Below are 26,029 nucleotides of genomic sequence, written 5' to 3' on the forward strand. Positions count from 1 at the left end.
TGAGATACGCGAGAGACCGCCGTAGATTTGGAAACGGAGCCATGCGAACGTCGGGCGTTGAGCGTATCGGATATGGGGTGGAAGGAAATTTCGATTGGGGTTGCGTAGGTGGGTTTTCAAGGATGCTGGGGATGAAGTGATGAGCTGCGAATTTCTTTATTTAATGAATTAACGTTTTCTTGAGTCTCCTGCTAATTGCATTTCTGTTTCCTTCGCAGGTGCTAAGCGGACCAACGTAAGTGACCTGTGCAGTGAATGAACACCCTCCAGTGAATGAACGTTGCTAATATAATACGAAAAATTAACGCCTATCGCGCTCACTTTACGTTGAAACTTACACCGAAATTTGCAGTAGACACCCACAGATACCTCGCAAAAGCGTTTTTCTTTTCACTTATGCGGCACTAAATTTCGTTTATTCAACAATTGTCCTCATGGTGTCTCACAAGTTCGAGGTAAGTCTTTTTACGTGATGTCTACAATTTGTATTTTGGGGTGCATTTAATGGTCCTCTGATAAATTTGTTGTTATAAGTACATTGTTTAGATGTTTCTTTAACGAAAACTACTGTATGAAATAACGGATTTCTGAGAATTTGTCGAGCTTGTTAGGTGTTCGTGCATTGGATGGAAGATACCAGTGAATATTTCTTAGTTTACCAATGAATGAACAACTTACCCAGTCTTATTTAAAGTGAAAAAACACCATCGAAATTGTAGTGCAAGAAAATAATTATTTTTTAGATTTTAGTGCATTTTAAATACAAATTTTAACTTACAGTTTAACTTACAAATTTTTGTTTAGATGAATATTTTTCTCTTGGCACTTTCGCCGCCAGTGTGGAGGTTAGATTAACCCACCCCAGAAACCAAATTTCAACTATGCATAATTATGATCTTACAATACTAGTAAAGTATCAAATCAATAATATTATAAGCAACTGGAGAATGAAAAAATATTTACACAAAAATCGTTTAAACACATTGGAAACCTAACCTCTGTTATTATCCTGTTCATTCACTGGGGTACCCCTGTTCATTCATTAGAAATTTATCCTCATTCACTGGTCATTGGCCAATTTTTTATTTAATCCTCTGCCAGACTTTTAATGAAGGTAATAACTATCAAACATTGCTAGAATTGTGTTCCGGGATGTCTGACTTTAGTAATAAAAGAGCTCGCTTACAGTAATAACATTCCGCAGATTAAATAACGACTTTTGAATACTAATTTTAACAGACATGCAGCTTAAGTGTTCATTCGCTGGACAGGTCACCTACCTACCTATTTATCTGCGAAATTGACAAGAATGTCCCCTTCGATCCCTTCATGCGGCGTATAAGGTATCGAAGGAAAGGAGAATTGAGGTGTCAATTTGACTTATACGAAAGCGAACAAAGCACGGGCACGTGCACCTATCTCAGCATAAAACCTTGCGAGGGAAAAACAACGAGCGGGGGTGTTTGTTACGGCACACGGATCGTCGAAGATCAGCTGTGAAAAGGGACAGACAACATTTACGATTGACAAGAATATCTCCAAGCATCGGCCCTTCTAAATCGCCCTTTTTCACACGTCTGTGACTCGTTGGATGCGTTTGAAATAGAGTTTCCACGAATTCCGTCTCGCCTTAGCGAATTCAGAGCAAGCGGAAAGAACGATCTGGGAACGAAGAAAGCGCTCCGTGACGCAAGACGCTGCGAGGAAGCGCGGGAAGCAGAGGGAAAACTAATTAAACTAATTATGACTTTGCGATGCCAGTTTCCAACGAACCGTGCTCGCATCGCATTCACGTAAACGTATTCGTGATTGTGCTGCGCAAACGCGTATTCGAAGCAAGTTGGTCGCTCTTTGGTTTCGTCACAGCCTTCAAATTACCATCCTTACGTGCCAGACGAATCGCAAAGGTGCTTTCGAAGATGCTCCTATAATTGCTCCGGCAAATTCAAATGCTCCCGAGGTCTGCGCTGCTCTCCGGACTGACTCGAACAAAGATAACTACGTTGCGTAATACATCGACGTCCTTCGGGGTGGATTTTCATTCCCGGTTATTAAAAAGCTACGCTCACGGTTTTTCCTGCGAGAAATCATCGTAACGCGGCTTTTATTTCGAAGGCATCTCATCCAAGGATGCACATTACACTTATCCCAGGTTCCAGCACGGGCTTCCTTTTTCAAGTTTACTCGCCATTCCTCCGCGCGCCTTTAAAGGCGCCGAGTAAACTGCTCTTTCGGAGTGTTTCTAAAGCCGGGGAAAACTGATACGAACATTGATCTTAAGAAGCAAGAACTTGTTCTCCCACCTAAAGAGTAACTGAAAAGTGCACGATCTTCGGCGTATCTGAGGGCTGCTCTCGCGTGATTTATATATTTTAGAACCTCACGGATTTCCGTGCGCTAACGTTGCAACTGAACGATAATTCTGACACAATGTCGACGAACCTGGAAAGGTATATTGAGAAGAATAACTCTATAAAGGCACATTTGTTCCATTCGCGAGAATACAGGGACCAAACACGCTCGGGTTCACTCGACTTGCCGAGTTAACGCGACAAAAACGTCAAGCGTTTAAAACCTACCAAACAGTTTTCAGGTAATTTTCGGAAAACTCCAGCCCCGACGGTGAAACTCGTGTTCGCGCCGAACACCCCTCCAACAGATTAACGTTAACGACCTGTCGCTCACCCTCGGCATCGACGCGGTAACGGGCCGAAACGCGCGTCGATTCTAACGCAAGACAGGACGCGGCGCGGGCTCCTTTTCGAGATGATTAAAAAACACGACGTGCCCCCTTTCGGCGTTAACTCTCACGAAAACAAAAAACAAGGGCGGAGGAGAGGCAAAGGAGAGAAAAGAAAAAAGGCGACCCGCCCCTCCCCCGCGCGGATTCAAGGGTGTCTGTGAGTCTGTGTCGTTGGCAGCGTGATCAGCCAGAAATCCGACACTCGATGAGAAAGCTCAAGGGAGATGACTTGGCTCGCCGGAAAAGTTTCTCCCATTAAAGAGATGAGATTTCATCGAAGGTCCTCTGTATCTCCTTCCTTCTTCCTTCCTTTCTCCTCTGATCTCTTTCCTCCTCTTCTTCCCTCGCGTTGCTTCGCCATTTACCAGTATCCGTGTACACCGCCATGTTCTCCCCCTGTCCCTCCCTCCCACTCCTCTTCTAGCCTCTATTTTTTTAATACGCCTTTTTACCTGGCCCGCTTTTCATTTTGCCGACGAGAAAGCCGCGGGCGGGATTAAATACCCGCGTTAATCCGATTCGCTGCAAATGTTTTCGAGCGACTCACCCCCCCCCAGGATGAGGCTTTCTTTCTCTCACCGCTCTCCCATCCAGCCTCTCTCCAGGCTTTTGACTCGGGCTTTCCCGTGGACGTTTCATACGTGTTGCCGATGGTGAGCGTGTACACGCGCATACCGGAGCTGCCTCAGTGCCCGGAGGGGCTGGCGCGGGTGCTGCTCGATAACGTCGTCGCGATGCTGGAAAGGGGTAAGGTCGCGTCTATTCCCCTATATATCATTACTTTCTCGGCCTGGTAATCTCGGTCGCCGAGCTAAATTTATTCATGGCTCGGCTAACCATGTTAAGGTGTATTTTACCTACTGGAGCGGCGCTGCTTTCTTGGATCGCGTGTTTTTTTTTTTCACCGCTCCTTTTATTCTCTTTTTAGCCCTTTCTCCGGGGCCCCCGATAGGGAGCCGAGTTTCTGACACTTGAATGAATCGTTTCCACGCGAAATCGTGCACCGAATGTTCCAACGTCACGGAATTTTCGGCGAGCTTGGCCTGCTTTACGATTTTAAGAGGCGCTCGAGTAAAGCTCGTTCGCGGTATGCAGGGAGCGTTGATATGGATTTGCGGAGGTGGATTATTGCTTCTATAATTATTAGAGGTAAGTTTTCTTACGGTAACGTCGACAGTATAGGAACTTTTTGGGGAAATTCAGAGTGTTCTTTGTGCTATATTAGTGTCGTTGCTTATTCTTATTGAGTTGTAAACAAACTGGAGAGTGAACAAAGCAGTGACGGCCGGTCCGAGTACATGATAGTACAAATAGAGAGGGATAATAAGAAGAAGAAGTTCACCGCTTGTCTTCTATTTCCCTAACCGCTGTCGCCTCTACTTCTTCCCATTGCTGTTCCCTCTCCACTTTGTTTAGAGCTCAAGGCTTATTCTATATTACGTTGAAGTTACAATCTTCACATTAGATGCACTTACCGCGTGGCAAGCTCCTGAGGAAGTCACTGCATCCAATTCACGTCGAAGGCAATCCCTGGAACATATATACAGTCATGTAACGACGTGAACTATTAACAGAATCTATCGGAAATTGAAGCAACACAATTATATATAAATGCTACGTTCGTGTTGGTACACGCGCAACCCCGGTAAAAAGATTCAGCGTTAAGACAAAAGTAAGAGTGACTGAACCTCTTGAATACCTAAAATATCAGCTGGCAAGGAAAAATCCCCAACCGGGAAATTAAAAAAATTATGAAACTTTGGAGATATGTAGAGGATATATAGGTATGTGTTACGCAATTTTTTTTCTGCCCAAATTCACTCTGAGGAGGTGAAATTGACCCCTGAAAATCCGGCTAATTTCCGATTTTGTGTTATAACTCGCGAACTGGAGGGGATACAAAAGAAGTTTCCCGACAAAAGTTACTTCTGTTAATTAGGAGTATCATCTGGTAACTTACAGTTCCTACAGTTCGCAAGTTATAACCCAAAATCGGAAAGTAGCCGAATTTTCAGAGCTTAAACTGAATTAGGGCAGCAACAAAAATGGTGTAATACATAACCACGTATCTTCTACAGATCCCTAAAGTTTCATAATTTTTTGAATTTCCAAGTTGGGGATCTTCCCTTTTGAGCTAATCCACCCTATTCTTAGAATCAGAGAGCTTGAATGGGCAGAGATTGTTACGTCGCAGCAGAATAAATTGCGCCACTGTTGCTCTCTTCGCAGAGGCTCTTACTACTTAGGTATCCAAATATATACCATTGTCGAGGATCGTACGAACACATTCGAGTTTCCCCGATACGCGTAATCCTCGCACTACGGCTCGTTGTACACACTAACCGCACCGAGCCCGCTTAGCCAGCCTCGTGCAGGACAAGCAACGTCAAGCAGAATACACCGAGCAGCGCGCGTACATGTATTATTCAAGCTGACACTTGCGCAACGCTTAGCAAGGGTGGGTCTACGGTCGGGCAGGAATGGCTGGTGGAAGAACAAAAATACGGCGGGACAGGGGATCCGCTCGCCGCGGTGTCGTCCAGAAAGAAGAGAAACTGGGATGTCCGACGAGGAGGAGACGGACAACGAGCGCCGCGACAACGGCCACGACGACGTCGACAATGTCGCGCTGATGCTGAAGGAGGAAATGTTATTTCTTTGGGACGCTAAGTGACAGGGTGAAAGACATTCGGAGATACTCGTGCCAGAATGCTGCACCGGTGGCGGGGCAAATCCGCTGAACGGCGACGAATCATCGTGCGCCGGGAAACTTGGGGATACATTTTTGCGAGGGGGAAGGGCAGCAATGAAACGAGTCGCGTGAAATCATGTTGTCATGGTACGTGCAGTGTCGCAAATGGGTGCTGATAGATTCTCCCCCGCGATGCAACGCTGCTTGCGCGATATATCGAGGTCGCTGGGGCCAGTTGAAATAAGATGGGATGCGACGAGTGGGACCCGTTCAGCGCCAAAGTTGCAGCGAGCTCGACGTATTTACGCGACACGCTTAAGTGTATTGTACGGCGACGATGTGATCGTGGGTTTGTTCGGAGAGAGAATCAGGTTTTATTCTATCGCTAGTTTTCTACGCGTAGCGGTACCTCCGACTCCGCCACAAGAGGGCCTCTCGACCGATCCCGCTCTCTCGCAAGTTCTCCCTCATCCACTTATTCCTATATATCCCAGTTTCGTCCTACGTTCTAACACTCCCTGCTAAGTAAGGTAATTGGGGGAAGATGCCAATTTACCATAACTCAGAGTTTATCCAGTAGATGTTAGCAAGATCGTGTGAGCTCCTTTTGTTGTGTCCGTTGCTAAAGGAGATTGCTTGGAAGTTGTTTTAATATACAACGTAATACATGTTTTGAAACAGATTGTGCTACAGCGTCCGTAAAAAATTTTGCTGCCGCTTGATATTTTGTGTTGTAATAAGAAAAATGAAGTGTCATTTTTGCTGATAAATTTAGCTGTGTTTGTTCTGTAGAATTAATTTTATACAAGATAGAAACTCATCCGAGGTTCCAACCATAGCGAGCAACATAATAAAGAAAATGAACCTTAGTGTTTCCATTTTGGATGACTAGAACAGTTCTCACACCAGCGCCCGTGGGAAAAGAATTCTTTTGAAGAAGCTTGCGCCACGGACTATATGTGCGATAAAAAAAGTTAAGAAAATTCTGAGTATTACTACAAACATACCATAATATGCAGGCAAAACGCCGGATAGTATAAACTTATAGTTGTTGTTAAATAAATTCCCGAAGATGGCGTTGAAAAACGGTCAGTTGCACTAGACTACCCCCTTAAGCCTTATCGAAGAGTCCACTAGCAGGTCCAGGACGAAACGCACGTTCCTTTTCCCTCCTTCCCTCCTACTTGTAACCATACTTCTACCTCCGCCAAATGTGCAATAAAACTAAACAAATATATCCTGACAAGTAGGTAGCAAGCCCACGGAAAGAGTAAAGTCCTCTAATTGTCACCGGTGGCCATTGTGTCAGGAATCTGGAAAATCAATCTAGGATGACCAACGGGTTCGAACACCCTCCAAGAAAATCCTCCCATCCGATGATACCTACCATCCGTGAATGAACTAATTATCGAGGTGCTGGGCGCAGCACGGCCCTCGCCCGGCGAATTTACGGGAACGGCGCGCGTTGATGAATCGCGATGGAGCCCTGGAGGGGTCGAAGAGGATTTCGCAGCCGCCTCCAGAGAAAGCGCCGCGCAGATTTATGCGCTCGTTATCGCCGGTGAAACGCGTGGACATCGATGAACAAAGGAAGAAAAACGAGCGTCCATCGATTCCTATCGAATTACCCGTTCGAACGGTTCCGCCGTGTAAAAAATACTTTTATTCGGCGGGAACGATCGCTCGTACCGATTATTGCATTCTCCCAGGCGAAGAGTAATGCTCCCTCTCCACTGGCAGCGGACATCGTTTTCCTCGCGCGGACCTCTAAACCGTGGCTGGCAGAAAAATGGCGAAACGACTGGCTGGCTGAAAGGAGCGGGGAAAGGGGCACGGGTAGCGGGAGGGAAAGGGGGGGACGGTATAAAGTAACAGGAGCGGAAGCATTAGTGGTATTGCCATACTATTACTCGCGCCCCTCTTAATAGCCCGCCCATTAAAGATAATGAACGTAAATTATGCGTAACGGAGCGCAGTTAAAAAGGTCGCCTCTGTCTACCGCAAAAGGCACAGCCACTCTAAACCGACTGTAGAACCGGACGGTTCCGCATGGCGGGCCGCGCGCCGTAGAAGAAGTAGATCGGAATGAAGAATTTATTGTCACGCCAAATCTGGTTAAGCGCAATCGCGAAAGAAGTTTCTGCGCTGCGATAGGCAGCGCGGAATTACTCGCTCCGTTTCGCGAACCGACGCGCCGCGTGTCCGAGATAGCGCGCTGCTCCAGCTTCCGATCGAAATGGAAATGCCTGCCGCAACAATTTTCGCCGTCCGCGGGGGTCACGTGTATACGGCGCAATTCGTATCGCGCTCGAATTTGCCAGAGAAAGGAAGGCAACCGCCGCTGAAACACTGATAACGCCTCTATCTACTCCGGCCCTTACTTTTCTTCCTGGGAGTACATAAAGGGGGCCGCGAGAGCGCACAATGGCGCAATCAAAGAATAAATTGGGGCTCGCGACAAAGCTGCGAACGTTCTGTCCGCGGGTGTAAAACATCGTGCGCCAGATGTACAGCCGTGAAAAATTTGTCGCCGCGAGGCTGCAACGTTTCGAACAACATATTTTCCTCGGCATTTGCTGGTATAACTCAAGGAAATCTGGCACGAACGTGAGGCGAATATGTATATCCCTCCGCATAGACGCGAAAATCAGTATATTATACACGCCCCTCTCTCCTCTACTTCCTCGCCGATTTCGTTGCGCGATCTCGAAGCAAGCGTTCTACTCTCGTGTAACCCCTTCGAGTTGCCGTGAAACGGGCTGCGCGCTTCTCGTGCCGTGCTCATCAAAGCAACGACTTTTGAAAGTGGCGGGCAGAATCTTTGCGGAAAGTCTTTTCAAAGCTATCTGGGGGTTCTGGAATCCTGAACGGTAGCATGTAACTTTGATTGAAGCGAAGTGCCTAGCTTGTAAGAGGTGCGCCGGGACTTTAATGTTGGTACGTTTAATTGAGATGATATAACTGGTCTTTGGTTGATTAACACTCGTTTAATGGCAAGCTCAGTGGCGTACTGGCAAGGGTGTCAGCTTGCCCGATGGCAAGGGGACCCTGTAGGTCCCCTTTAAACATTGTAATTAATAAAAAATACACATTTGTTTCACAGAAGTTTTAACTATACATTTTTGCCACTTATGTATTTTTCGAAAATTTTATTTATTTCTTATAAAAATCAAATGATAGCCTTGTGTTGTGGGTGGGCCTCCTTTGTCTCCTGGCAACCAATATTTGTAGACCCAGTCCGCCACTGGGCAAGCCTGAACAAGGTACAGTATCAGTATACTATATTCTTAATTGTGAAAAAGATAGGCTTGTATTTTTCAGAACATCACTCGAAAATATCGGCAAACCCTGATTACAATTTGGAGTTTTCCTAGCTAGAAACGAGTATATTGAAAATGCCAAAGGCTATGATTTCCTTTCGAGAGCGGCGTTTGCGAATTGCTGGCGTGGGACGACGGAAAACACGGTGCTTGTCTCGAGAGCTAATATTATTAGCAGCACAATAGAGTCTCGATTATCCGACTCGGTCGGAGCCACTGCACAAGGAATGCCGTCGAATAAAGTTTACCCTTTGACGTGCTTCCATCATGCGAACATCGGCTGAATGGAGAGTTACCAAAGCATACACGTGTTATGAACTTTATGCACTCCGCTACGATATTACTTATCGCTGGGAGATGGTACAATGTCTTCGCGATGAACCAAGTATTTCATTTAGTATCAAACGAGAAGCCAGGGAAGAGAAGCTATGCGAGATAAGTTGCGAGGCGACATTAAATTCAATATTTCGCAAGACGAAGCTCGTATTAATAAGAGCAGCCCCTACGAAAGTGCTAACTGATTACTGCGGAGACTTTACAAGAAATGCAAAGTCTATATAAATTTCACAAATAGAAGCCCAAAAGGTACCACGGAGAATTTCCTTAAAATAAATTTTTCTGATCCATATTTATTAGTTCTGCTATCCACTTGCAGCCTAGAAGATAAACATAATCCAAGTTTAATTAATTCCCAATTGGACGCCAACTGCAACGAACAACAGCGCCATAAAATTATCACTCGCGCAATTTTCCCAACATTTCACGGCTATTTTCTGCGCGCAAAGGATCGTCGAACCTCGTTAACGTAAGTCCTTCCCTCCGCTGTCTCTTAACATATTCAGCATCGTCGCTGCTATAGCGCGGCAAATGGCTTTCGAGAGGCAAAACCTTCTGCTCCGCCTTGCCTGGCATTTTCGCGTGTTTTCTTACGCGTGGTAATTGACAGACCGTAAAGCCCCGGTGTATTACGCAGGCGATATTCAGTATTCGCTGATGTTTCGCGAATCACCGATGGAAGCATGCCACCTGACAGCTGCTGGCGTTTCGTTTGTACGTTTTAGCCAGACGAGAGCCGGCTCCGCTTCTTTAGCGTGACGCGAACCCATTACCATTTAGATACGTCGTTGCTTAGCCCCCCCTAGGCAGGAATTCCAATTCGAGTCTCGCCGGAGTAAATTAACCGGCGGAACGGTTAACGTCCCATCGATATTTCGCAATTGGCTGCGATGCGGCGAGAGCGCCACTCTGTCAATCCCCGGCTGCGCGGTAATTCTTTGTAATTGTGGGCTGTTTAGGACTTGGCGTGTCTCGTATTATGCTTCAGTTATTGATAATGGATTTAGAATTTTGTGAAGACTATGCAAAGGAACTGCACTCGTGAAATTCGAGTAATTAATTGTGTCGCTGAACCAGGTTTTGCTTAGGCTCTGGTTGTACTCATTGTCAGTTCCAGAAAGTTTCGACAATCGTTTTTCACTTGCGGCTGGGGTCCAGTTGCGCTTCAGCAATCGAGAACTATGTGCAGAGGCACCACGCTACTTCAAGAATCGCTATGTTTGTCAAGCTACTAACAATAAGTTAGAGAGTAATTTTTTAAGGGGACACTCTGGTCAAACTCTTTAAAAAATAGGTGATCTTTATGAATTTTTTACAAGAAGAGGTTATAACATATCCTAAAAAATATTTTTGATATTTATTGATACACTCGCCATGGTGTTTTTTTTTAATCGGTTCATTAGTTCTTCTTCGGAAATCGTGGTTACCGTTTCGAAATATCGTGCTTCGAGAAAAGCGTGTTCAAAGTGTTCTCAGCTCATACCTGCGTTTGGAGTTTGAACTAAGTAGTTATGTGACTGTAGAATCTATACCGTTACGAATTTTGGTGTGAAACTTTTACAGGGCATTCTCGGCATGTTATACTACCAAAATATATATATAAAAAGAATCGCTTCTCCGAACAAATTTAACCGGGGAGTCCCCTTAAAGCATCCAAGTAGCTTCACGGTGAGGCTTACAGACGATCCTCTAATCACACTGGGTATAGGAATAGGTATCGGTTCGTGCGGCAGGATTCTTAACGGAGAACGAGGTCCTCTGCATCTCCAAGGCTGCGTGGCGTCGAAAGTGACGTTTAAACCGGGGAAACCGAGCAGATCCATCGGCTCGACTTGAACAATCTTGTCTTGCAGCCGCGGAGAGGTGAAAGAAGCGTGAAATGGCGGGGAATAAATTCGGGTGGCTGCGTTTAAAGAGCGATCGGCTGCTGTACAGCGGATCAGCTCGTCCATAAACATTAGATAACGGAAATACGGAAAGGAAGGAGGGATGGATGACGCGGGGGAGAGAGAGCCCGCTGATAAAGAAGACCGAGTGCTCGCTGCAGAGGAGAGGGATCCGTAATAGGCGCGTCCGCGAGAAATATCGACGAGGGGCGGAATTCCGGAGATGATATCGCTCCTTAACCTTCGCCCCCTTACTTACTTTCCCCAGAGCAACGGAGAAGCAGCGGAAAGAGAGGCCTAGCGATGTTATCGCCGGCCTCTGGGAATCCGGCTTAATCCGCGAATCGCTTGTTAGGGCAGCAAAAAGTGCTGGCCAACTCCGAGGATCAACGCGACGGGGAGGCGTGCAACTTCGGCTTCGATCGCGCGAGAGATATCGCGGAATAACGCGAGATATAATTAACTGATAACGCGGGACGACTTAATAATTCCGTGTCCGCGAGATTTCCGAAATTTACACGCTATCTGTAGGGTAAATCCGGGAGACGAGGTCGGGCCGGAGAGTAGGTCGAGTCGCTATATTTCAGACTCTATATATAAAAACGCGTTAAAGTGCAGACCAATTATTACTTCTCTAGAAGCCAAACAGTTGAATGAACAACGTTATTTCGCTTTCTTCTGTGTTCTTCTGGATTTATAGTTTTTCTTGTATTTAAAATATACTTCTAAGTTTATTTTCGTTTAATGTTTGGGATAATAAGATAGTAGAGATATTGAGGGAGAATGAAGCCAAAGTATTTGGCCATATTAACTCTTCCTCTCAAAGCTAACGAGAAGACCATCTCTCGCTGCAGAAAGGAGAGATGGGCGAGTTATGATTTTTTATTATTTTTGTTTATTTTTATTTTTTTATTTTATTAGTATTTTTGTTTATTTAGTTTATTTATTCACTTTTGTATTCATTTGCCTTGCTAATCGCCAAAGAAATGTCAATTATAAATTTAAACATTATTATATGTTTATAAACGGAGTGTAGTTGCACTTTCAATATCCTATATTTTTAGTTACGCGTATAAATCAAACATTAATAAGTACTATTCTTATTAAAAGTATGCGGTCATTTACTGGGCTTCTACACGTTTTGCATTTTATAATTGATTTTTTTTTAAATTACGATAAGAATAAGTAATTATTTTTATAGAAATTTCAAGAAAAATAAATTTAAATGCAATTTCAACAGTTGTTTTGTTGTTATACATAAATATATTCAAGTATTAATCTGAAGGGTCCATAGATTCAACAATTCGGTCATTCACTGGTTGGTTTACCCTAGTTCACTTTTTCTTTGATGTGTTAATATCAATGAATCTGTAGTCATATTCACTCACAAATAATTTTTCTTTCTTCTTTCTTATTTTTCCATGAATAATTTATCTGAGTGGTCTCCGCCAACGACGAAAACCATTTCAGTTTTCAACCCGATTTACAGTAAATATTGTCTTAAAGCAAATATCGACCAGTTTTTCTGAATCAGCATAAAATTCTGAACATACAGGTTCGTTCTGATAAAATAAGTAATATCTATATTAGTTTTAATAGCCATTTTATATTAGGTCGACCGCGTCTCCCGGATTTACCCTACCTTCGCCTGATAATGGCAGAAGGAAAGATTAGGTTAATTGTCTGAGCTAGAATGGGTACCTATAAGTACCTAGTATTCTTCATGTAACTGAAATTGGGTTTATCGACCAGTTACCATTCGGCACAGAGAAGATGGAAATACAATGATCCGAGGAGGGGATTTTCAACTTCTTCACCATCAATGTTGCCTGATCGCTGGGAGAGTAAATCGGGAACGATAAATCCGCGAAGCAGAGGAATTCAACCACCCACAGGCAGAGATGCGTGAAGCACCACTGGATGAAGCCGAAAAGATTAGGAAAATCACGTCCTCGGCCGCACGGCCCCCATTTAACCGTCAGCAAGAAAGTTAGATGGGCTAGGCGGGCGTGCGAGTAAATAACAAGCAAGAAGAGATATAGTTGCACGACGGAGGCCGTAATTAAAATCGGCTGGTATTTACTCGGGGGTAATGAAGGGGCAAACACACAGTTTGTCTCCGTACCTAGCCACTAGCTCACGACTCGCCCATGGGTAGGCGCAGCGGGGGCGTAGGATGCGAACAACGCGATACCAGCTCTCTGCCCTTCACGTGTCTCGTCTACCAGATCCTTGGAAATTCGTTTTCAGGTTACACAGCTAAACACTGGAACGCCTCTTAAAACCCTGAGAACGTTGGAAATTTTGCCTCGCTGGAATCTGAAGCCGAATGAGCTGCAAATCAAAAACGATTTTCGTTTCTGGATGTGGAAAACGCTTTGATCATAGCTGACTCATAAATAGAAGGTATCGTTGATCAATCAGAGGTAGTGGAACAAGTACGCACAAATAAGGAAGAAAAGACTGTTAGAGGGAGAGAAATATTCCTCAAGTTTGAATAATTAAAATTTATCGCTCTAAATTCGTGGTTTGTCAGATATCAGAGGTTTCGTTATTTTCCTACCTCAAAGAAAGAAATACTTAGAGCGAAGGGTGGGTTTTCAATAAGGAGCAAGGTATTACATTTTTCGTAAGGGATGAAATATTAAGGGAAGCATGGAGAATGTAGGGAGATATAAATTGAGAATATTATAAGCCCCTGCGATTACACTGCAACGATGCCATTTGAAATATCAACTATCGATTTAGCGAGTTTCAAAATGCAATAATATTCGGAACTCGTTGCAGGCATAAGAGTGCTCGTAGCTGAAGTGCTGCCCGCTAATTAGTCCCAGGGCACAATTTCATCTGGCCAGGTTCGTTTAAATTCTTACTAATCATCTATAAAATTCAATATCACGACTGGACTATTAATTAAAGGAAAACGTAAAAGTAACGCTCCGATTATTAACTCCATTCTCCACGATTTTATATTCAATTCATTTTTAAAAAATTCTATTACTCGTTCTTTTAAAAAAAAAAAATTCATTTCTATATACACGTGCGACAGGAATGTGCGCCCGCATGAAGCCGGAATAAAAAATTGGTAACACGAGGGCTTCCGCAGTAAATAGCGACCGAGCGAAGTAAGAGCAGGTCCATACTTCCCGCGAACTTTCCTCCCACGGAAAATTACAGAAACGTGATACTGCACGCTTCTGAAAATTACAACTGCACCCTTTGGTGGACCCGAGGGATAAAAAAAGGCGCGCACGGCCCTTTAACGGATGCAAATGTGCCGCGAAACGTGCACCAAGAGCTAAAAGTGTAAAATGCAGGGAGCAACGTACGCTTTAATTATTTCGCCTTCTTCGTCCACGCTACCCAATTGCGGTGAACTCTTTAAGCCCGTCTAAAGCTACGTAGCCTTTCGCAGGCGCTACAGTGCGCGAAAAAATGTAGGCGTTTATAACCATTTATTAAGCGAAAAAAAAACATAAAGAAAGAAGTCAAATGTTACGCGATCATTTTTCGCTTACAAAGAGAGGGTAGTTTCTCCAACGTTGTTTCCCTCCAACACGAAGCCGTTACGAGAAACATTTATTCCATCTCTTCGACCTACTTCTAAGCCCAGTATCGCCTTCGTCCCAGCTGTACCACGTGTCCTCTCTCGGCCTGTACATTTTTACCAAGTGTCTCCATTCGCAATTCGAAAGCCTGCCTACCCTATCGCTGTTCCCCGCACCCTTATCATCCGCGAATATACAACAGGGCGTAATTATAAAGCAACACCGACACGCGTCCCCCGTGTGTACACGATTACAATTTCTCAGGAACGTAATTCGTTCGAATCCTAATTGCCGCATCCATTTCTAGCCGGCAGCATCGCAAGCGTTCGTGGGTACGCGCGTTAAGGCCGTGCACGCTCGAGCGGCACGCACGTGCACGATTTACCGTGGCCCCGAGACGAAATAAGCGCGATCCACCTGATCCCTTACCACGGCCACGGGGCGAAATTGATACGGGTCGAAAGGGCTGGCGTTATTTTTGCCAGGATCGCGCCTGTACCCTGCAGAGGGTGCACCACTCGTTGCTGGAGCGGCTCGATAAATCTTCTATCGGCGATTTTGCTCGCGCCCCTCCTCGACCGCCCCTCTCGCTTTCAATAGCAACGAAATAGCACGAAAATCACGCGAGGGAATTTGCCGAAGCGACGGGGAACGAATGCGACAGTCGATAATAAGGATACAAATTCGTCGGGCTCGACAAACTAGCCGGTTGCCGCTGGCGCATTTGTCTTTCCCTCGAATGGGGGTGCGACCAAACGGGGCTGATTTTCATTTCGTGTCGAATCTGGTTACGTTTAAGAATGACAATCCAATGGATGATAAACGGACAGCCGACGTTCGATTATAAGAATGTGAGCGGCGAGTCAAATAAATTCGTGATTTCGCTTCGCCCTATTTTATCGCGGCATCGGAGGGAACACGCTAACACGGGCCGCGTTAAGTGCAAAATATGAGAACGAAGGCTAACACGTGTGATGTAATTTCAGCGAACGCAGCGGATCGCGCGGAGCGCCATCTGGCGCGAATAAATCTGGCGCCAGAGTAATTAATAGACAGACTTATTCCGCGATAAGAGGATAATGCTGCGAGATTAAAATATCGAGATCTGGTAGAGAGCATGCGAACGGGAGTGGGGTGGAAAATGATTTACAGCTTCTACAAATCTCTCCGCATCAGCGTATTCTGAAATCGTCAACTCTCGTATAACTCGTTTAAAGAGGAACTATAAAGTCTGATGAATTGATGGTGACGGAGTAAAATGTCGCGAGGACTCGACCGGGATCGTAAAACGGAAACGGAGACGGGCTCCACTTTGCAAGCCTAAACCCGCGAGCTCCACCGTCGCCGCGAAAAACCACGGAAATTCGATGCCTTTGGTTTCCAAGAATCGTCCAGCGCGCGCAGTCACCGGGAAAAGCAACTTTACCTTTGTATCAGTCGCAAATGTAGCGCGTAAGGCTAAATGAGTTAGATCCCCGTGCCCGATTCGCGCAGGCCGAGGGGACAAGAAACGGCCGGTCGAGCGGACGACAAAGACGAACGGCCGCGTTTCTGCACGGGCCGTACACGTGTACCGGAGCCCGCGTCGCGAAACGGAGCGTGGACGCGCGTGTGCGTACGCCGACCGAGACGGAATTCGGCCAGCCGCGGCCAAATTCGACGGCTTTAACGAAGAGCCAAAATTGGCTCGTAAGGAGACAACTGGACATCGGCCATTCTCCGTTGAGCGACAGCGCAGATGCGACAAAAAGATGCACAATTACGAGCCGCACGCGACGTCACTTCGTGAATAATAGTTGCCCCACTGCCTGCCCTCTCTCCCGTCTGAGCGCGACAGCCGCGATCTACTCGGCGCGAGTAGCCTTCTACGAAATTCAGCCAACCTAGAAACTGGCACGAGTTCCTGGTACCGTTCCTGTCGCGCCAATTTTTCCAATTCGCGCTAAATTTAAGTGACAGTATCGGTCTTTATTGCGGAGCCTCCCTTTAGACTGTGTAAAAAGACGTTGGAGCTTGTCCGTTATTAAATACCAGAGCGAGCAGTCCAAGGCGGGAACTGTACGGGAACTTGGACCCCAAGAGAGGAGACGACATTGAGCTTGACTCGTGCGGAGTACCACCTCGTGGACTCGAGGGTAAATTTTTCTTTATATTTTGTTTAATTAATTTTTTATGCACAATTACAGAGCAAAATTTTGCATGAAAATTCTTTATTTTTTTTTAATTAAAAAATTTGCCTCGTCAGCCCATAATGGCAATATTATTTTATAAGAATATCATTTCATTTTTCAGATTCATCGACATTTAACCCCTCAGCGTGGTATGACTCGTCATAGGACAACTGTCCGCAGCGGCGGTATGACGAGCACCGCTCGTCAAGGATGTGAAGCGGAGGCGTAGCGAATAGGGCTTGGGACCAAGGTTCGCAAAAATTACAACGAGTAGTTCAACACGTACAGTTTCGAATGCATAAAGGTTTGATTAAAAAAACCTTCAAGTTTTTCCGCCAAAAATTCCCGAATATACATGATTTTTCAGACCCCACAGGTAGGCATAGCCCCTTAAGAGAGATATAATGCTGATCATTTTTTCTGCAGTGGTCTAAAGAACCTCGAAAAGCGTAAATAATCTAATACAAAAATTATTGTAAATAAATCTTTTCGTACACTGTATGGACTAATAAATCATGTGTAATAAGTATTTTGTTTTATATTTTATAATAAAACCCTCTAAAAAATCCTAAAATCATTCATCTTCGCCGCGGCTAAACACATGTAACCCCTTAAGGCGTGTCCAGCTTTATCTAACACGATGGAACAAAGCGGCAGAAGAGCACGCGGTCTATAAAAACCGAAAGTCCTCTGCTAATCCACTACCGGATCCTTCGCTTCTCGTTAAGCTACACAGTCTAAAACGACTGATTCTCCGTGCCGTGCTGGTAAAAAATAGCGGCGCCTCTGTTGCCCGTGCCATAAAACTGGCTATGAAGAAGTTCGGGAGCCGTGTGGAGGAAGGGGAGCGTAAAATCGGGAAACAAGCTTTTTCAGTTCCCGCGATCCCATCCGCGCGAAGATTCGTGTCGATGAAATTCCGGGCCGAGGCTATTATCGGGGAGCACTCGTTTTAAAATATACCCCCGGCGCGTGGAATTTGCAATTCTGACGAGGAGCCGCGAGTTTGCAATTCGTTTGGGAGGACGAGCGGTGTAGGCGAGCGCGTAGCCGGCCAGCTTCGGCCGAGCGTGCACGGCCGCTCGCATAAACACGCCCGAGCCCCGGCGATCTCTGTGTGCATCCAGGAACCGGCGAGACCGCATCCAAACGTCCATCTGGATGCACATGCAACGTGACTTCGTATCCCGCGGTCGTTAAGCGTCCTCAACGACGGAACGTTACTTACGTCCGAGCGAGCCGGCAAATTATCGGGCCAGAAAGTAGGATTTACATCCGCATGGCCGCGGGCTGGCTCATCGAGGATCCATCAGCTGCACCGTGTTTCCTGGTGCTTCGCGGTGCGGCCGAAAAACGGCCACTTCTTGTGAAAAATGGTGAACCGAGGACGTGGAATGATATTTCAGTCGGAGGCTCAACTTTACAGGAGGCACATTCTTACGTGGGTGCAGCTGTAATTGTTTATACGGAAGTGTACTCCCTCGATACTGTATTTGTCGACAACCCAAATACCCTCTCGATGAACTGTAATTACGCCGAATGGAGATGACCATTGAGAGAGAATATAACGTGCATATTGTAGTGGAAAAGATTGGTGATCAAGAAGGACCGCAGTGTACTTCTACAGCGGCTGATTATATTAAGCTGGGGTTGGAGAATGACAGCGACGATTCGAGCGAGATCGAGGATTGAACGATATCCGAGGCCGTATATCCTGCAGGATGGCCGAGTGTGGGTGTGCGAAAGCCGAGGAGGCAATCTCCTAGGCTGGCCGACGCGAGAAATGAATGTTTAGAAGAGATATGCGCGACGATTGATTGTTTAAGTTGAGCGTCGATCGCGGCCGGGTATGATTCTGAGTAGGGTTGTATAAAGCTCGAGTCTTCAAAGCTTTAAGCCTTAACCTTAATGACTCAGCCTTTAAGGCTAATATCATACGAAGCTCGAGCTCTCGAAGTTCGAGGTTCAAGCATTGAGGCTCAAGCCTCGAAGCTGAAGGCTCTTGTGTTTAATAGTAACGAAGTTAACTCCAAGTCCTTGATATTATATCTTATTTTGTGCAACCACTATTGTAAAACGTTAAAATTAAACACAGATGCTTTTTTATGGTTCCATCAATTGGTTGGATCCGTGTTTTAATAATACAATAAAAGTACAAAACTATACAATAGTATTTTTTTGTACATGTAGTCATTTGTAACAAAACTCTTTGATACAATTATGATAAAACGCAAAAAGAACAACGCAATCACTATAATATAAATTTCAGTATATTATCTGGTCTTCTTATAACATTTGTAGCGTTCCTGCTCGCTACATTCTTGGTCTGAACGTTTCTCAACATAAAATTAATTGATCATTGACGTACAACAGCAGTGTACCGACTGAGCTAACCGAGCAGATCATAAAGGCGATTTAACCGATTTTGTTTCAATCGTCAAGGGAACCGAAGTACATTGCGCTGACGATAACGGTCATTTTCATTTAGTTTTGTGTTGAGGAACGTTTAAAGAAAGAATATAGTGAGAGAAACATTATAAATGTTATAAAAGAAGCTCATAATAAACTGAAATTAATATAATAGTGGCTTCCAAAACTCGAGCTTTGTACATATTCACTTCACTACATACAATTTATACGACTCGAGCCTTCGAGCTTGAAGACTCGAGCTTTAAAGGCTAGAGCTCTCACGGCTACAGGGTTCGAGCCTTAAAGGTTCGAGCCTTTAGAACCGCGACTCGAGCTCTTGAAGCTCACGGCTCGAAGCTCATTTTAACAACACTAATCCTGAGACTGCACGTGGAGATGGTGGTGCGTGGCATGGATGTATGATGTGAGTGTGTTTTGGAAAAATGTGGGGGATGGCTCATCGAAGAGCGGGTCACCAGAGTCGACGTAGAGACGCGAACGAAGCAACATCGAGACGTATACTTAAATATATATAATAAACTTGTTAGGGGTACGCGAGTCAAATAATTATTCACCCTGCTTCTGATCCAGTCGCTTTCCAACCCCACAATATTACGCAAGGCCGTCGTATTAATCGTGTGGTTTACGGCGCGATTTAAACAATCTTCAGCGATGAGAGTGACTTGAGCTGACGAGGGTTATTTAGCGCCTTCGCGTTGAATCAGTCTTTTCTCTGCGAATTATAACGTTGAATGTTTATACACTTCTGACGAGAGGCCCTCCACGCGACCGACTCTTCAAAGAGGTGCCGTTAATTTTAATGAAGAAGTACCGCTCCCTTCAGAAGGACGTTCCCTTCAAAGCCTGGCTTCGCTTTACTTAGCCAACGTAACTCTTTTTTCCCCGGTAACCCCATCCCTCCCCTCTGTGCATCGCTCTGTGTACACCTGGGTGTGAACGCGGGCCGAATTTTCTCTTTTTCTCCCGCGGACCTCTCTTTCCCGTGGTTCCTTTTCTCCCGACCGACGTTCAAAACGCCCGAAATTGGACGACGGCCAAACGCGACCGGCCACCACCCGAAAAGCCTGCCATTTCCCTGTTTTTTCCCTTTCGCTTCCTGTCTCCCTCGCGCCCGCCGCTTTCACGTCCTCCCCTCTCGCTCCCTCTTTGTCCACCCCCGCCATCAATTTATACACCCGCTCCGGCCATCCACCGTCTTCCACTTATTCTTCTTTCGGGCTTCCGTTTCGTTGGTACGAGCAGCCAACCGCAGATAAATTATTGTTTACTCTGTCCAACACGCCGTTTCGCTGGCTCGGTTATTGTTTGCCGTTAATAATATCTAGACGGCACGCGTGGTTAAGCGAGTGACGCTTAGGTACGGGGCGATGATCGATAGAACGTTTAAAAATGATACTTTTATACGCGCGTATAAATCAATGTAATGCCACACTTTACTTGTACGAAGCATGTCGGTAACGATACTCCACGAGATGGGTAGGGACACATACATAGTTCCTTCTTCTTCCTAGTTCTCCTTCGGCTTCGCAATTTTTCTTTCATCGCCACTGCAAGGTCCCCTGTGTGTTGATTAGTATGAGCTTTATCTCTGTGGTCCCGACATTCCGATTGTAGGATGTTAAAAGTCCTTGGATTTAATCCGATTATAACTACTCGTACATTAACGACGCGTGCCTTTGCCTTCACTTTATTTCGCGCATAACTTAACCACCGCCACAAGTACAAATGAAAAAGCCGTATGGAGTGTTTCAGACAGGCATAGAAATTTGCGCAGCCAAGATAAAAGGGCCGATGTAAATTTAAAGGGTGGTATATATTGTGCAACGGGCTTTTTTTCCATGAACCGACGGGCAGCGTTAAAATTTATACGACACACGTTTTCATCCGAGAATATCGAACAATCTCTGACACCAGCCGCCCCCCCCCCTCCCCCCGTTCTCTGTTGTATTTTTTTTTCGGTGACACTTTATTTTCGATAGAAAATTTAATACCGGTGCCACTGACGCGTGTAGTAAATCAAAATGAATTTTAATTACGACGCGGAATCCCCCCGGGACTTAAAATCATCGGAATAATGGTAAATCTAAAGCAAACACCGTTCGAAAATTGGCGCGGGAGTTAATCACGAAAACGGATATTAATTTGTAATTCTCCTCCGATCAAGCTTCTCCACGCCGCGGCGCAGAACGAGGCGTTGACAAAAAAAAAAAAAAGATTCCGTTCGGCGCTGCAAATGGCGATGCACTTTTATGTGGCGCACACATGAAAGATTAAGTACACAAGCTTTTACTGCGTCCGATCGATCGACGTGCCACGCTTTTACGAGAGGGGCGACGTAAATCCAAAAATAATATATTAGAAAAATACGACGAAATGGAAAACAAATACGCGGAAACGGCGCGCTTCGAAGAAGGATCAAGTTTCAACTTGCATCCAATAAATTTTAATAAAATCGCCAGCCGCTCGGTGACGCTGGACGGCCAATATTTCCTGTCTGATGCACGGTAGACTCGTCAGTTACGTTTACAGAGGAAATACAAAGTACACAGAAGATGCGGGATATATTCAAAGAGATCAATGGATAATGAAAAGCTCGCAGGGACAAGGAGAAATTACGATTTCCAACGGCGACGTCGCGACTCGAACGATCGGCACTGGCGTGCCGCGAAAATTTGAAGAGAGAATGCCAAAAATGGGCGACAGTGGATCGGGCACCCTTTCCCTCCTTAAATCGACAATCGCGAGGGCATCGAATTCGCGCACAGGCTATAGGGATTTGACGAAATGAAAGAAGGATTTGTCGGGGCACAAAGCGCGAGGAACACGGGGCGGAACGGCAGGAAAACACAAAGGGGGCGCGCGGCAGATAGCTCGGTTGTCGCAGATGAGACGGGAAACGCAATGCATTTCAATAAAATTCCCCATATATATTCGAGATCGGCCAAGGGCTTATAGGAAAGCGACTCCAACGAAAGGTGCAGCGCACCGGAATATTGAGTCGGGCTTACGACGTAAACGTACCCGTTTCCGTTCTCGCGGCCCTTCCGCGATCCCGATACATATGAAAAGACATTCGCGCCCGGCGGAGGCATCCGTTGCCCCCCCGAAGGAAAAATACCCGTCTGAAATGTAAAATATTCCCCGCGACTCACCGCCGCGGAAAATAGAATTTCCAATACGTCAAATGCACGAAACAGTGCAACCGTTCATCGATCTTCCCGCCATTCGCGTCTCCTCCGGACGGTCGTCCTTGTTCTAGGTTCCGGAAGCTCGGCCGAGGATCTGCTCCGGGCAGATAAACTCTATTTCCATTTTCGAGTACAAACTTTTCAACAATCGTAACCTCTACGCTCCTTCCACTATATTTCCCTGAATCTTCGTGACATTTTGTCGCAAAATTTACAACAGCTAACTAAAGCACCTACTACGTCTGATTCTGCTATATAATACTTCTAAAAAGAGAAAATATCCAACGTACCTATATGGTTCGCTAAAGTATCACAGTGGGAGAGGCGTTTCCCTAAAAGTAAAAGCGAGTTGATAGAAAATCTGAAGATTTGTTAGACCCTCGACGCGCATAGACGGCATGCAGTCTTGCAGAAGGGTAAAAGCACGGATTTCCGTTGCTCGGTGCAGGAGACGGTCGAAACTGCATCCGAGTGCGAACAATCGGAGCGATTAGTCGGCGATGAGGACAGAAGATGCGGCGAGAGAGCAATGCACGTATTTCTATACGGCAGACGAGATGGAACCGGGCCGCACTTCCCCGGAAACAGCATCACCTCGGCTTACACACGACTGTTACAGCCGTTATAGATAGCACCTGTTACCTTTACTAAAGCTTCAGCCGCCCCTGGCTCTCTCGCCCCGTTTCAATTCGACGGCCCTCTAACTACTCGAGCATCGCTTTTACATATCGCGCCGGCCTCCCCCGTCTCCGTAGACGTTGCAACCATTTTTACGTCCGTGTCACCTGTGTACGGCACGCTATTACACGTCGACAGATTTAAATCTTTTATCGGCACCGTTGCGTCGCTTGCAGCTATGGTTTGAAGGAGGAACGGGGGTAGTCGAGTTGCTACATGGCGCGCCTACGTGCAATGCGAAGTTAAGGGTGTCGCAGATGGACATCTTTAAAACTGGGGCGATTTTGTTTCGCAACGGAGAGATATAGGTGATACGAAGATCGTCGGTTCGTCGTCAGTTTCTGAATACCGAAGCTTCTGCACCATTTCTTGACGAGTATAGGGTAAAAGACCCAATTACTGTCACCCTAAACTGTTTTACTTAAAATAACGAATAAATCGTGTGAAATGATGCATAAAAAAATTTAGCATACAATTGAAACTGTTATTTATACAAAATAAATACGGCATTTAATTTTTTCCTCGTTAATTTGGGTAAAACGATAAAAAATTTTAAGCGGACATTAGGAGAGTGAAAACGCTGACTTCCTTATTAGCGAAAGAGAAAACAAGGCGTTAAAGAAAATGTTGTAATTGTAATATTTAAGCTATTGACATAACAAAATATAATGTTTTAGATAATATGATCATCATTGAAAGTAATAACGATTGGAATTCAACGGATTAGATTCATTAAGTCTTTTTATTTATTAATTAGGTGACAGTGATTGGCACAAGCGTATAAAGCATTTGGTATTACTGTGATAGCAGTAGTTGCTCATGTAACATATTAAGTTCGCAATGAAAAAGTAATGAGTAAGGAAGGAGAGAAAGATTTCTTACTCGTGACCTCTTACGGAGAAGACAAGTAGTGGCGCCCCGTATGTGGTCAGACGCACAGTATGTAATTCCTCCCACCGTGGTCGCGTACGAAGTTACGTTTCCAGTTTTGTTACAAGTATATCACCAGTGAATACACTATTTTATTATGGATCATAAAAATTCTCTACCGTTTTTGGAGACAGTCAGATACTCGCCATAGAAATAACTCGAGCTAACCCTAAAATACTAAAACCAAAAGAATTTCGTGATTATTCTCACTACCTGTCACGAGGGCAGCTTGCAACACGTCGCCAGGCTTCAAGTAATCCAACATTCTACTTTCGCCACTTGAAATACTCGAGCAAACCGCAAGCAGAAGTGCAGACAACAGTCTCCTATCGCGTCTATTCGCGAGCTATCTCCACGATCCCCCGATCCTCGCATGCACGTGGCCAGCACGCAACCCGCAGAGGAGCCGTGCGAGCCTGAAACTTCCACCGTCGGCGCGAACGAAATTACCAGGCGTTCTCGGCGGTGTCCCGTGAAAGGCCAGCGGGGACCGCGTTGAAAATTAGTTCTTTGTATCTCCGTGAATTATCGAGGTTATCAGGCACGTGTCCTGCGAGGCTGCGGAAGATAGCGGGCCGCGACCCTGCGTACATGTCACGTTCAGATTGCAAACTGCGAGACCGAACGTGGCTGTTAGAGCGGAAAAAAGTTTTCACGAACTCCCGCCGGCACGTTTCGCGTTTATTTCACGAAAATGGACGCAGCCGGCAGAGGAGACGGGTCAGAAAAAAAGGAACCTGGTGCGCAACGGGCACGATCAACGAAACACAAACTCATTACGCTACGGAATTTTTTATTCTCTGTGCGCCATTGCGCGCAAACACAGCGTCGATGAAAGCTGCACGATGGAGGGAAACGCAGGTCCCGCGGGGGCCCAAAATCAAAGCAGCGTTCGATTCGATCGTCGCGCCTTCGCGTTTCCATCGGCATACGCTGCTGCGATATCGTGGCGCACAGGATGCCACGTTTCTATGTAATCTTACGCGACAGCAAAGCTTGCAGAAACGAAATGCCTCAGGTGAAAAAGGCAATTTAAATTCGTTGTTGCATACCGCGGGGGAGGACGGGGGATTGAAGTATCAGTTAAAATGCGCGCGCGCCTCTTGACATGCAATTTCTGATTTTCAGGGAAACGTATCGCGGTAGCCTTCCTCCGAACAAGGACGCGATATCTTTCAATTTCTCGACGATGCGTATGAAGCATAAGACTTTACGAGGATTCGAGGGTGCCAACGCGGCAAATCGATATCCGACCTCGAACTCCGGCTCCATCGGTTTGAAAGAAGAATGGCAGGGAATTCGGAGCAACAGCCACCGAGAGGGAAAGATAGAAACGCGATAGAAGCGAGGGAAAATCCAGGGAGAAACAGATCGAACGGAGGACAGGCCCGAGAGAAATTGAAAAAAGAGATGGGGGAGGTTGGGAAGAAAAATTGTGTGTCAAGCTCAACGAAATACACTTAATCTGGGATAATCTTCGTTGAATATAATTTAAAGTGTAAACCGTAGTTCTTTAATTCCAGAAATATTTTCTGTTTAAATTGAGGCTCAAGATCGCGATAGGTCACTATTGAAGGCATCAGTCGGAGTGAGTATGGGCAGTAAAAAAATTGCGTAATACATATCTGTATATCCTCTACATATCCCCAAAGATTAAGGTTTAAGTTTATTCACTCTAAAGGGGTGACATTGAGCTCTGAAAATCCAACTATTTTCCGATTTTCTGTTATAATTCGCGAATTATAAAAACTATGAGAACTAACCAAACTAACTTACCAAATGATAGTCCTAATTAAAAGAAGTAACTTTTTCCTAAAAACTTTTTTTCTACCTCGTACAGTTCAAAAGTAATAACACAAAATCGAAATATTTTCAGAGGTCAATTTCTCCCTCTTGGAGTGAATTTGGGCAGCAAACAAAAATGCATTGTATTCAGGAGGACGTCCCCTACATATCCACAAAGTTCCACATTTTTTTGAATTTCGGGGTTCAGGATCTTCCCTCGTCAAAAGTAAGGGTTGAAGCTTTGTAAGCCGCCGTACATGAAAATGGTTACTCCCACGAAAAAAACACGTGGAACCTTTTTCGTAGATAATTTCCTAAGCTA

At 45.4% G+C, this 26,029-nt stretch overlaps 1 protein-coding gene and 1 long non-coding RNA gene across 6 annotated transcripts in view; one reads left to right on the top strand and one right to left on the bottom strand.

The window, feature by feature from the left end:
* LOC143368460 (uncharacterized) overlaps positions 1–12,314 on the top strand; it is a 306,495-nt gene extending 294,181 nt beyond the window's left edge. The window contains exon 2 of the long non-coding RNA XR_013085241.1: positions 12,042–12,314. This is a non-coding gene — a long non-coding RNA (uncharacterized LOC143368460). The remainder of the gene's footprint in view (positions 1–12,041) is intronic.
* Positions 1–26,029, bottom strand: part of LOC143368432 (uncharacterized) — a 539,066-nt gene that overhangs the window by 462,161 nt on the left and 50,876 nt on the right. Inside the window, exon 1 of one of the 5 annotated variants that reach the window (XM_076811151.1) lies at positions 4,219–4,273. The exons of the other annotated variants lie outside the window; for them this stretch is intronic. The gene's annotated coding sequence lies outside the window, so the exon portion shown is untranslated. Of the gene's footprint in view, positions 1–4,218; positions 4,274–26,029 lie in introns of those variants that run through there. 5 annotated transcript variants of the gene reach the window in all.

This window comes from Andrena cerasifolii, chromosome 4 (genome assembly GCF_050908995.1).
Source record: "Andrena cerasifolii isolate SP2316 chromosome 4, iyAndCera1_principal, whole genome shotgun sequence".
NCBI classification, from domain to species: Eukaryota; Metazoa; Arthropoda; class Insecta; order Hymenoptera; family Andrenidae; genus Andrena; species Andrena cerasifolii.